Genomic DNA, 13994 nt, shown 5'->3' on the forward strand with positions numbered 1-13994 from the left:
CGGAGAGTACAATCACGATAAACAATGCGAACGCGGCGCGTACGCGCGCCGCATTTCTTTTCGTAGCCCCGGTGCTCTTCCTGAACCGAATCGAATACAAATAGCCTGCCTGTGCTGCTGAAATGAATATGAATCGAATATCCGTACGATCGTTTGCTACTTGCTTGAATATACTTACAGTCCGAATATTCACGCGAAGCAGGGAAGCGTTAGCGGCGTCGCTTACGTGATTAGGGTGTTTTCGAATAGGGAGATGGTATGGAGTAGAGAGATAGTTGTATAGTGGAGCGCGAGTGCCCATGCGCCGATAAATAACGACTCTCGTGTTGTCCTGCGCATGTGCACCGCTATTCTCCGAACTCTGCTTTCAGTTATAAGCTATCTATCAAAAATGGACAGGCCGCCATTGGAATCTGAACCTGGCAACGTTTAACGCTAGAACTTTAGCTAGTGAGGCTAGCCTAGCAGTGCTGTTTGAAGAACTAGCGGGAATTAAATGGAATGTGATAGGGCTTAGCGAAGTTAGGAGGACAGGAGAGGCGTATACAGTACTAAAGGACGGACACATACTGTGCTATCGCGGGTTAGAGGATAGACGAGAACTAGGTGTGGGTTTCCTCATTATTAAGGATATAGCTGGCAACGTAGAGGAGTTCTACAGTATTAACGAGAGGGTAGCAGCTATAGTAATTAGGCTGAATAGGAGGTACAAGCTGAAAGTGGTGCAGGCCTACGCACCCACATCCAGCCATGATGACCAGACCGTTGAAAGCTTCTATGAGGACGTAGAATCAGCAATGAATAAAGCAAAATCGCAGTACACTGTACTGATGGGCGACTTCAATGCGAAGGTGGGCAAGACGCAGGCTGACGACCACGCGGTAGGTGACTATGGGATAGGCTCTAGAAATAGCAGGGGAGAGTTATTAGTCGAATGCGCGGATAGAAATAATTTACGGATCATGAATAACTTCTTCCGCAAACGAGAAAACAGGAAGTGGACCTGGAAGAGCCCCAATGGTGATATTAAAAATGAAATCGACTTCATACTATGCGCTAAATCTGGCATCATTCAGGATGTGGCCGTCCTCGGAAGGGTGTGTTGCAGCGACCATAGAATGGTAAGGTCTAGAATTAGCTTAGACTTGAAGAGGGAACGGAAGAAGCTAGTGAAGAAGACCATTAACGAGTTAGCCGTAAGAGGGAAAGCACAGGAGTTTAGGATAGCGCTGCAAAACAGATATTCGGCTTTAACTGAGGAAGATGATCTTGATGTTCATTCAATGCACGATAACCTGACATCAATAATTACGTAATGCGCAGTAGAAGTAGGCGGTAGGACAGTTCGAAAAGATACCGGGAAGCTATCTCAGGAGACGAAAGATCTGATTAAGAAGCGCCAAAACATGAAGGCATCTAACACTACCGATAGAATAGAACTAAAGGAGCTATCAAAGTTAATAAATAAGCACAAGGTAGCCGACATAAGGAAGTTTAATATGGAGAGAATCGAGCATGCTATAAAGAACAGAGGTAGCCTAAAAACAGTGAAGAGGAAACTAGGCATAGGTAAAAACCAGATGTATGCATTAAGAGACAAGCAGGGCAATGTCATTAGCAATATGGATAAGATAGTTAACGTAGCCGAATAGTTCTACACAGACCTGTACAGTAGCCATTGTAATCAGAGCGCTAATGAGAAAGACAGCAGTGCACAGCAATGCGTCATCCCGCCAGCAACGAAAGATGAAGTAAAGAAAGCCTTAGAAGCAATGAAAAGGGGAAAAGCAGCTGGGGAGGATCAGGTAACAGCAGATCTGTTGAATGATGGAGGGGACATCGTGCTAGAAAAACTAGCCACCCTGTATACGCAATGCCTTATGACCTCAACTGTACCAGAAGCTTGGAAGAATGCAAACATTATCTTAATTCATAAGAAGGGAGACGCCAAGGACTTGAAAAATTACAGGCCGATCAGCTTACTATCTATTGCCTACAAAGTATTTACTAAGGTAATCGCTAATAGAGTCAGGGCAACGTTAGACTTTAATCAACCAAATGATCAGGCAGGCTTTTGTAAAGGATATTCCACAATAGATCATATTCACACTATCAATGAGGTGATAGAGAAATGCGCAGAATATAACCAACCTCTATATATAGCTTTCATTGATTACGAGAAAGCATTCGACTCAGTGGAAACCTCAGCAGTCATACAGGCATTGCGTAATCAGGGGGTAGAAGAGCCTTATGTCAAAATACTGGAAGAGATATATAGCAACTGCACAGCTACTATAGTCCTCCATAAAGTCAGCAATAAAATTCTAATAAGGAAGGGCGTCAGGCAAGGAGACACGATCTCGCCAATGCTGTTCACCGCATGTTTGCAGGAGGTATTTCGAAGCCTGAATTGGGAACAGTTGGTAATAAGAATAAATAGAGAATACCTAAATAATCTGCGATTTGCTGATGACATTGCCTTGCTGAGTCACTCAGGAGGTGAACAGCAAATCATGATCAACGAGTTAGACAGGCAGAGCAGATCGATGGGTCTAAAAATTAACATGCAGAAAACCAAGGTAATGTTCAACAGCCTAGCAAGGGAACAACAGTTCACAATTGGCAGCGAGAGCCTAGAAATTGTGACGGAATACGTCTACTTTGGGCAGGTAGTGACAGCTGATCTGGATCATGAGAGGGAGATAACTAGAAGGATAAGAATGGGGTGGAGCGCAAATGGCAAACTCTCGCAGATCATGAGTGGCAGTTTACCAATTTCCCTCAAGAGGAAAGTGTACAACAGCATAATCTTACCGGTACTCACCTACGGGGCAGAAACGTGGAGGCTAACGAAAAGAGTTCAGCTTAAGTTAAGGACAACGCAGCGAGCCATGGAAAGAAAAATGATAGGTGTAACGTTAAGAGATCGGAAGCGGGCAGAGTGGGTGAGGGAACAAACACGCGTTAATGACATCCTAGTCGAAATCAAGAGAAAGAAATGGGCTTGGGCAGGGCATGTAATGCGAAGGCAAGATAACCGCTGGTCCTTAAGGGTAACGGAGTGGGTTCCAAGAGAAAGTAAGCGTAGCAGGGGGCGGCAGAAGGTTAGGTGGGCGGATGAGATTAAGAAGTTTGCAGGCAAAGGGTGGATGCAGCAGGCAAAGGATAGGGTTAATTGGAGAGACATGGGGGAGGCCTTTGCCCTGCAGTGGGTGTAGTAAGGCTGATGATGATGATGATGATGATGATGATGATCAAAAATGGCTGTGCTTTAGCTCTGATTTAGCCTTTAGTGACGTGATAGCTACATCTGGCCGAGTGAAACTAGCTCAGTCGAAATGAAAAGTCAGCCTTTCGCCGCTTCGTTTGGCTGGGCGTTCCTTTTTCATCTTCGTCCCACTTGACATGGCGCATGCGCACAGCTGTTTGTTGGAGTTGTTCCGCGCCACCGGCCCTTCAGAAACTGCTCCGCACCACGAGACCAGCGGCCGAACCACGTGATCAAACCACGTGACCAATAACGTGGCTAACGGCGCCGCCACGGAGCTCAAGTGCTGCTACGCTGAAGGGTCGAAGAGGTGACATAGTGTAGATATCGCTACAAAAGCAATGCTTATCACAAAGACGCGTGTAACACGAAGTCGGTGCATTAAATTTGTGACCGTTGTGCCAAAGGAATTGGAAAGTTACTCTTGCTAACGATGCCAAGAGTCAACATACAGCGCCAATTTTAATGAGAGGGACGAGGGTATGGGGGGGTCTTCAGTATCGGGCATTAGGGCAAGGTTTGCGTAACATCTCCGACAATCCTGCGTCGCCTATCATGAAGGCCGTATGTATAGGCATCAAGAACGCCACCAGATCAATGGACCGTATCGCTGCGCTGAACCCTGCTTCCCGCACTGACCGATTGTCAGAATGGCCTCCAGGTTTTGAAATAGTCTTTCAAGAAAAAAAAACCATGCCGGGCCCTATTCAAACTCTCTGCCAATTATATAAAAATACTATCCGAAAACAGATTCGATTCGTTTCCTAAAATTTTGAACGTGAACTATTTTATTTGTTCAGCGAATCGAAAAAAATTTTTGATTCTCTTTTTGAAAATTTTATTTATTCGCACACCCTTATTAATGACCCATTTTCCAGGCATTTCACCCCAAAGGAATGGAGCATCTGGCGGGAGCAAAGCTTGCGCCTAAAATAAACCGAAAGTACCCAGCGGCAGTGGGGATCCGACCCTGCACGTCCCGCATACGAGGCGGATGCCCGATTCACGTCCGATATAGCTTCTGACGCAAACCGTATTTCACGCGAATGTTACGCTGGGCGCGTGATTTTGACTATTACAAATAACCGCGACGCTGACATATCGTTGGGCAGCGGCTAACACGCCGTAGCAACCGGACAACTTGAAGGGCGTCAGTGCAGATGACAACGCGTTCCGCAGGGAGCATAGTTATGTCGGCCACGGAGCAGAGGGCTTCTTGAACTGCAACGAGATCAGCACAAAAAGACGAAGAGGGTTCCGTAAGCTGAAACCAAGAGGTTTGATTCAGAGCAGGTCTGCACGGACAGTAAATAGCTGTTCTTGCTTTGCAGTCTTGTATGATTGCGTATACGTAGACAACAATGGATCGATCAGCCAAACATCTTGTTCCTCAAATTTCTGGCGAAGCAACGATGCCGTATTAGCAGATGTTAGCCGGCGATTATCTTTTGGCTTGTTGTCACTGAGCTGTAGAAACTTTCATGGGGGAAGAACGGGCGTTGGCGGCTGAAGAATGGAGTGTGACGTTGCATAAGTCCTCAGTGCATGCGTGGAGTGCGATAGACAGGCCTTAAGGCTGCGCGCTTCACGGCGCTGCTGCACCAGCTCATCAATGGTATTGAGCTGTGCATTCTCTTGTAAAGCTATGACTTCGCATATTTCAACCGAGGTTCGTATGCTCGCCAAACAGGATGCTTCCCAGGTGGGCCAAAGCCAGAGGGGACGTCTGGAAAGGTAGAACAGCACTCCCGCGAATGCAATTTATGTGTCGATAGGATGATGCAGCGGGGCTTAGACGGGTGACAGTACCCGAGGGCATTGTTGAATTTTTCCACGATTCTTCTAGTCGCACGTATCGACACAGCAGGATCGAAGTGCTGTGGGATGTCTCTTCTTTTTCCTTCTTTCCAATCGGGATTAAAACTGCCGAAAAACAATTTGATGTAAGCAAAGAGTCTTATTAAAAGAGGGAGCTCAAACTTGTGGGCAAAAAATTGATAAACTATAGATTTCTTTATTGAAATTAGGAACCGATTGTTTCCACATGAGAATTTAGTCTAAAGCAAGCCGTTTCCGCTTAGGCGCTGGACGTGACGGAGCAAGAAATGATTTTTTCCGCAGCCACAAAATCTTTCACTCTCACATTACATACATGTGCATTGATATCTAAGTCTCCTGAGACATTCTTTGTTATACAGACTTTGGTTTCGTCGGGAACTCCTTCGTGTGTTCAGATTATTTCATGAGAAAAATTGTAGAGTGAAAAAGAAGACAGCACACGCGCAGCTCTTACATTGGTGCTAGATGATCGCCTAGAACGTTCTATCAACCTCTCCTTACTCGAGGCCCGGTTGGAAGTCGATTTGAAGGCCCCCTTTGCGAATTCAGCAATAAGTCTTACTGAGCTTAGCGTGCACAGCGAGGTGAAGTGCCTGGAAGTCTCCAGAGCCTTCGTGTCTGCGGGCAAAAGCCAGCGCAAGGTATAACTGGTTTACGCACCGAACACACGTAGACGAAGCTGTCTTTCGCAATGGGAAGCCATGGTGAGAGAGCAATGTTCTTTACGCCTCCTTTTGCGCAGGACGTCGGCTGAGCTCAGCGGGGCGCCATGCGTTTCTCCAGGCATGCGTGCACCTGGATTTTCAACCGCAACGCGCCTTGAATCGCCGACCTGCGGCCTTCAATCTACTTTCTCGTCTGGCGCGCCCTTTTCGGGGAGGTCACGAGAGGTAAGCACCGCTTTCCGTCCACAGGTCCTTGTTTAAAATGTTCCTAACACAAACGCTGCAATGAATTGTGCGGTGACATGGCATTAACGGCCCTAGCACTCTGTTTTTTCTCCACCCGGGTCTGATTGAAAATGATCAATTCTCTTCCTATGTGAAGTAAGCTATATATGCTAACTTGTGCTAAAAGTACAGTTCTTTTTGGATTCCACTTGTTAACCGGGACGCACAGTAAGAATGAAAGTAGCAGCTTCAGACTCATTGTAATCATAGCCGTGTGAAGCCGTTACTTTTCCTGACGACACTGGTAGCATGTGTGTTAGCTGAACGGCGGTGCAGAAACACAATACCAGTGATGTCGAGTGCCGTTTCCATTGCTAGCGGCCAGGGTTCAAAAGTACTGATTTTAAGACTGCCTCAACTGCGTAATTCTGAATCAAATAATGGAAAAAATTTTATGCGAAGTGAATACCTAGCAAGGCTTTCAGACAGTTTACAGCAAACATAATCCTACTTGCATTAGAGCACCACGCATTTAATCACAACTCTCAACTCACTCACAAGTCGCATTGGCCCCATGACGATGATAGTGGTACAGCTGTTTTCTTATTAATCTGTTCCCTCTATGCATGAATATTATGATGTTACTGCTGCAGCATTTCTCATCGCGGATTTTCTGTGCAAAGAGGGTCGTTAGGAATATGAGACTAAAGAGCTGAAAGGCACTGCATTTTGACCTACCTGCTGCAGTATAAGGCATATTGTTTCTGTGCAACCTGCAATTGAAACATGTGCGAAAATCTACCCTAAGCACCTGGACCGCCTACGAAAGCGAGAAATATGTGCACGCTTCTTCAGACATAAAGGAGCCCGGAAAGAAGCATCGGGAATATATTAGCCTGCGCAGGTGACTCTGTGGCTACCGCCGTCATAGTACGGTACCTTCGCGAGCAGTTGGTCCTCGAGGCGCAGTTCGCGCGCTTCAAAGAGGAACTGATGCGAGCTGCAGACGCCGATTGCGGTGACATATTTCAAGAAGACGTCCTGGGCAAGGCCTTGAGCAAAGAATCGCGGTCATCCTCCACGGCAGCCAACGATCACCCAATTGCACGCAGCGGCCGCCGGAGGGTGCGGAAACCGAGTGAGTTATTGCAATGACTAATACACAGTGGTGCGTATAGTTTTCTCAAAATTTTCACTGCAAAGAAATTTAGAAAGCACCTCACCTGATGAAACACATTAAATTATTTCCATTCCTTTCAAGAAATTCTTGGCACTGTGGGCTTAAACGCGGAATTTCTTAGCCTTCATCCACAATCTCGCTTGAATGTCTTTCCCACTGAGGTAACTAGAGCGTTTTTCTTCGACTACAATGCTTCAAGAAAGCGGGTACCCCTTTGTAGATGATCGTTGCATTTACGGCTAGCCTGTTGAAGAAATGTTGGAAATAAGGGAGGGACCCTTGGCAACTACTATGATTTAGGAAAAAAAAAGTGCTGTGGAACTGAGCCCATTGACTCTTAGAATGTCTCAGAAGCGTAGCAGAAATGTTCGTCGTACTTGGCCTTCACGCACCCTGTAATCCGCCAGACGCTTGCTGCCTTTAAAGCCGGAGTACGGCTAGCAGGACGATGACACCTCTTTGCAGCACGGAGTACATTGCCAGGCTAGGTGAGTCAGCCGTCGCTCAGGTTTTCGGGATCCCTGAAACACTCAGAGTAAACGGTGATTTGGTTAACGTCCGCATATTTTTTTTTAATACTGAGAGAGATTCATCGATGCCTCTGTGGAAGTAGATTGTACAGGAAGGCAGAAATTATGTACCTTATTTGAATCCATAATTGCACAAATATTTGCAGGTACCTAATTAACTATGGGGCACGGTTATACTGCGCAATTGAATGCCCTCAACGTGAAATGTGAGCCCTGTTTTAAATTTTTTTTGCGTGACTGTGGTTCCAAATATCTAACTTGAAATATATGCATCTGAAAGCTTCTTGAGTTGACTTTCGCTCATTTATTATTTATAATATTGCGTCCCTTCCATTTATTATACATACACTATAGACGAAATTTGTGCACTTGTTGATGTACAAGATGCTAACATCGTTTTGTAGACAATGTCACGCGCAGAGATGCGATTTATAAATTCCACAATGCGAGAAAGCCAACCTAACAAGCTCTGAGATGCGCATTTTTGACGTCTGATATTTAGAACCACTATGCCGATTAGAGCCGCCGCAGTGGCTCAGTGGTTATGGCGCTGGTCTACAGGCCCGAAAGATGCTGTTTTGATCCCCGCCGCGGTTGTTTCGTTTCGATGGAGAAAAATTCTACAGGCCCGTGTACTGTGTGTGGTCAATGCACTTTAGAGAACCCTAGTTAGTCTGAAATTCCGCACCCTTTACCACAGCGTTCGCTATAGCCTGAGTCGCTTCCAAAAAGTTCAATAATTATTCTAGTTCTATAACCATTTATATATTGAACAAAATCACTTACATAATGTCGACCTGGCGGTACAGTCATCCTGCACAGGTCGCTCCGACGTACCTCTCGTAGTTTCTCACATAAAATTTTCAGATACGCAAACTTGAATGCGAAAGAGTTGCCTCGAATTTCAAACATTGTTAGCTCCAACGATTTCTAATGCGATACCGTTAAAGACGGCGTTCTCCAGAAAATCTTGCCACGACGTAGTGGGAGTCGGTGTCGTGAGAGAAAATCGCAGCATGATCACAATCTCTGAACCGAGCATGATCACAACCCCGGACGAGAATTCTGGGCAGGACAAGGTATACTGCTGTGAGCACCGGTCATCGCAGCTAGGGCAGTGGGGCATCGAATGAACGCACCACCACTGCTCCAGAAGGAGTATGATGACTTTCAGGAATCTCTGAATGCAAAGCTAAGAATGATTTTCTTTATACATGGGAATTAAACAATTACACTATCTCGTCATAGCCTTACAGCGGAGATTTAGTGTCCCCTCAATGATATTTCTTTGCTTTTTTTTCGTCCATGGACGCCACTGCGATCACAGGTTCTCGAAGACCGCACCTTTGGGTTCCAAAGTGGAAATTCTCACGTGCAAAGGATGTAATTTGCCGCCTTCCATAACCGCAGTATTCATAACCAGTGGTCTGTAAGTGCGGCAGAATGAGTACTAATGGAAGGACGAGGTTGTCAGTTGGCATATAGAGTCGACGCTGCACAATTTGCGACACTGCAGCCTGCCAGCCGGTATATAGCTAGTCATGGGTGACATCATTTGGAAAGCCCTTGATCTTCCGATGACACAAATAGGGTGGTGATGGTGATTATGATGGTGGTTACTATGAACGTTAAGTTGACTTACTTGAATAAATGCTTTCGTTTCCAGCAGCGCATATACCAAGCTCAAATACAGCGAATTTAACGCGACCTAATCGATGGCCTTGCTGTGCTAGTCCCCTTCATTACATGGGTAGCAGAGTCTGACAGGCTTTTGTTTGTTTTTTTGTCGACATTAATAGTGATCAATACTTTTTTTCTCTTAGAAGCAGCCGCAGTTCGTCCGCGTCCGCCTCGTGCTGCTGTCGCGGCACCTTACAGGAGGGTATCATCATCGGTGGGCTTCTCGTCGCGCTTCCGTCCCTCACTGGGTGGGACAACTCCGCTGCGCAAATTCAGCGGCGACGGGGCGTGGTACTGTGGGCTCTCGGATGAGCCCACGTTCCGGCTGCTGCTAATGGCGGTAGCCTGCACGGGCCAACTCCCACTTTTTAAGCAGGTGACCTAATAGACCGCAAAGGTGATGCCATATGATGGATCTAAACATCTTCCAATACCTGCCCTGAAACATGTCACGGGCTGTGTACAGTGGCGCTCTGTAAAATTAATCGCCACCTTGAGCTTCTACTGATGTTAAGGTATTCCTCTTCACAGTCGAGTCAAAAATTAACCAAACGTGCCGGTATATCTTAATATATATGTATTTTCAGGTAGATAGCAGTGTTGTGGTGAAATATTTAGCCAGCGATCCGACTGAATGAACATTAGGTGAAGAATTGGTGTTCGAGAAGAGGTCAGATGACATTTTTATCAACGCCAACCAGATGCCGCTCACTCAAGATATTTTTTATTAGGTTCCCAATAATGTTTAAATGCCAATAATTCTGCCGCGAGGTCTCTTCAAACGTATCATGGAAGAACAATGTTGAAGAGTGCGTCTAGCTAAACAAATGTTTGAAACATGACTACATGATAATGAAACCTGATGTGAGAAAGCTGCAATAGCATTTGGATATACCTTCAATGTTTACTAAGATTCTTTTAGTCTAAGCCGAGGCTTCACTCACGCGATAAACTTAGGGTGACGGTGGGTGCAGGTGGGTGGAACTTGTGGAAAATGGAAGTTGGGAAGAGGCGGCGGTGCATCTGGAAGAAAACTGGCTTTCCCACAGCGTCTATCAATTCGATTTTGCATACGGTGTTTCGTTCTGCTGCTGCATGGGCTTCTAGAGTGTGGAGTCCCCGTGGAAAATTCGGAGGAAAGAGTTTCGTGAGTTCCTGGTGGATGGCGCGTCTGGAACTTGAAGGTGGCAGGCGGTGGCGTGGATCGAAGGTGTGCAGGCGCTCACCGATGATGTGCAGTGGGGTTGTGGGTGGTGAGCGGTGCTTCTGGTGAATGTAAGTGGCCCAGACTGCAGGAAAGAAGGAATAGGAAGAAAACAAAGTCTGCGTGCCCTTCCATTTAGTGCGATAGAAGTAACAGAGGCACTTCGCGACAAATGCAAGCGTTGTCTGTTCGAAGCATCGATACGTAAAGCTTTCACCCTCGTGAAGTGCCACTCACCAATAAGTCACCTACCTCCACTTTGCACATTGCCATGACCCAATAGAAGTCCACTCGACAGAAAATGAAAAAAGGAAGTCGAAATGGATTTCGAAGACGCAATTTGAAATCTTGTTGCCCACGAGAGGAACCAGCCACCTCTCCACCTCACCTCCCAAGATAACACAGCTGCCCTCCCCCCTTCCTCAACGGCCACCCTCAAGCCTTCCCCGCCTCCACCTTCCATAAGCGCCACCCATATTCGCATGTCTTCACTGTAGAAACATATCGTCTCTGTGACGCCTCTAGTGACCGCTTTATCACGTCAAGCTTCATGACCACGCTGTAAATTTTTCTCTTGTGCTTCGTTCAGTTTGCGCTGTTTTCTAACAAAATTATCAATCTGCACCAACTAGCCCTAAGGTTTGCATTGCTAGAGCTCTGTGTGATTTGGACTGAGCACTACTTATCAGCAAATCCATCATGACCCTTAACCGGAGATACAAGATCATACAAGCGCACTCGTCTCCTGAGATTCGACAAACCTCGGCAGATTTGCACGCAACAAAGTGACACCCCACACGCTGCTCTGGGAGTTCTCGTGCAGCTCAGGCACGAGAGAACTAACGCGACGATTATTCTATAAGTGAAGAGCTCTGTCGCAGGTAATCTGACGCGGAGTCGAGTCCTGGTCCTTAGGAGTAGCTTTACTGTACCTCATGTGCGAAATAATCCGTCTCGCACATGAGTTGCATAATGAGCTACACGTAAATATTTACTCAGGAAATTTGTATATCGCAGACGCAGTTTTCAAATTTGAATTTTATTATCATTGTTTTATTTTGCAATTTTATAACCATCTGTAAAAATACTGAGTGTGTTGCGTGAGTGTAAGGAGGCTTCGCGTTTCAGGTTGGTCATTTGAATGTGAGAAATAGAATCAGACGCAAAAGCGTGCTGGACAAAGATGCGTTGCGATATGTTCTCAACGATGCATCCTCAGTTTGACTTCAAATGCATCTCTGTGACAGATATTGTTTTATTATTATTTCTCTCCTTTAGGTTCAAGGGACAACGCGCCCCACAGCCTTCCTCCTTCTAAATAATTTGTGAATTAGAAGCGACATAAAAACTTCGTCTGTGCCTCTCATGCGCAGTCTTCATGGTGTGGACGGTTCGCATACAGTGAAATGCTCGACCGACTGTCGTGCCCACGTGTTCCTCTCTATATGATCATTGTTTTAACTGTACGCGCTGACAGCACCTGATCACTGTCGCCATTGACCGGCATGCACACACTCAGAAACAAAATTCTCTTGTTCTTGACGGTAGATGGCAGACAGCAAGACACGACAGCGGCAAGACGGGATCGCTAAAAGCCTGAACACAACGCGAGAGTTTGAAAAGTCAATATAAATTGCTGGCAACCAAGACAGAACCAGCTATTTTACTTATGTCACTCGGTAAGCAAGGTGAGTGCCTTTCTAGCTCAGGAAAGTGCTCTGGGCACACTTCCGACTGCTTGTAAGAAGCGCAACCTCCTCTAGAAGAATTGCAAGTTCACCTAGTGGTTAACGCGAACAAGAGGTCTGCATGTAGATGCTGCTAAGATGATGCCGCAAGGGCCACAGCATTTTCTTCACGGCGGGTCTCTTGTGGTTGCGCCGGACCTGCTAGGCTCCAATAAGCACAGAACTCGGTCTTGCCTGCACCCGGTTGCTGCCGCCTTGATTATGGTTCCTGGAACCACGATGTTGGACCTGGTTGTTATCACAACCCAAGAGTCGAAGTGGTGGGCGTTAGCCTCGGCGCAAAGCGGTACTAACCTATTTTCCCAGCGCCACGGTAGGTTCACAGCACCGCCTGTCTGGTCAGCTCGAGTGATTCAGCTCGAGTAAGCTCGAGAACAATTCGCAGAGCTGCACCAGTTCGCTTCTTTCTCACCTTCTTTACCTTATTTCTTGCTGTTGTCCAGGAAGTTACTTGTCCTTGAGGAATTTAATTAAAGTTTTGAAAATCATCTAACGTTATTCAAACCTGATGTGATATTGACTTTCTGACTGTATGTATAAATTTGGCTGTCAAAGGATATCCCGTTCAATAAATATTCGCAGAACATCAAGAAATTGCTTACCTAAAACGACATTCTGTGCACAGTAAATCGATGCTAGATTATCAAATTTAATAAGCTATATAGGTTATCGGACTGCACGCAATCATGTGGATACAAGCCAGACGTGATACACGTTGTCACCTCCATTAGTACTGCCCACATATTTCCTGACGATTAGGCGCTAATTGTCAAGGTATACAGGATAAACTCGCGAGTTCTTCAAGAATTCGTTTCGCTCCTATTCAAATTCATTCCATGACGCTTCGTTGCTCTCCATGGCCCTCGTGCTTTAGTCGTTGGTGCGCCGGTGCTCAGAAACAATGCCGGTTAAATTAAATGCAAGAGACTGGTGGTTTTTCGAGAGCAACTCACACTTTATATGCGTATTTTTCTCTTTCCAGCAGTTAGTCGCATATCAACAATTACCGTTGCTACCCGCGTGATCGTTACTTCCATATTCGGTTATTGTATCTGCTGGTGCTTTAATACATGTCATAGCAGTGTAAGTCCAATATGCACTTATTATATGAACTTATGCAACGCAGTTTCAAGCATGTTCTTCTAAACTGTTGAACGTCGGGGCTGAGAATTTGCATTTTTTTGCGACGCAACTATTTTGTTAAGATTTGGCAGCAACTATTCCGCTAAAGAAAATATATTACACCAGCGCAAGCTTTACAGGTAAAATTTCGGGCAAAAGTTCTACTTCACAACATATGCAATTCTCCATGTTAACTGCACTGCTATAGCTGGTATCGATTTAAATTTAGGAAACTTTGCTCACAGAAGTCCCGGTGGACTTCGAATTCTGTGACCACATTCCTCAACGCACACACACGCCACTAAAGCGCACCAATTGGTCTGGGCATCTAGACACGCGGGCTTGGGCACCGATACCTGGATGCCAGAACAGCACCATGGATTTGTTAGTTACAGCCTCTTCATGTGAACACTGTCGAAACAGATAGTATTGCATCGTGAGATCTTTGTGTCTTTCAACTACCCTTGTCTTTGATTCTGCGCTCTAAAATAAAATTGTATGAATGAAAACCGCCTTATACCAAACACAGCTGC

At 45.8% G+C, this 13994-nt stretch overlaps 1 long non-coding RNA gene across 1 annotated transcript; it reads left to right on the top strand.

Annotated features, from left to right (window-relative positions):
- Window positions 1-5856: 5856 nt before the first annotated feature.
- On the top strand, window positions 5857-9837 carry LOC144100186 (uncharacterized). Its single transcript, XR_013307544.1, has 3 exons — window positions 5857-5997; window positions 6893-7135; window positions 9531-9837. It is a non-coding gene; the product is annotated as an uncharacterized LOC144100186 (long non-coding RNA).
- Window positions 9838-13994: the final 4157 nt, after the last annotated feature.

Source organism: Amblyomma americanum, chromosome 1, assembly GCF_052857255.1.
Source record: "Amblyomma americanum isolate KBUSLIRL-KWMA chromosome 1, ASM5285725v1, whole genome shotgun sequence".
Taxonomy (NCBI): Eukaryota; Metazoa; Arthropoda; class Arachnida; order Ixodida; family Ixodidae; genus Amblyomma; species Amblyomma americanum.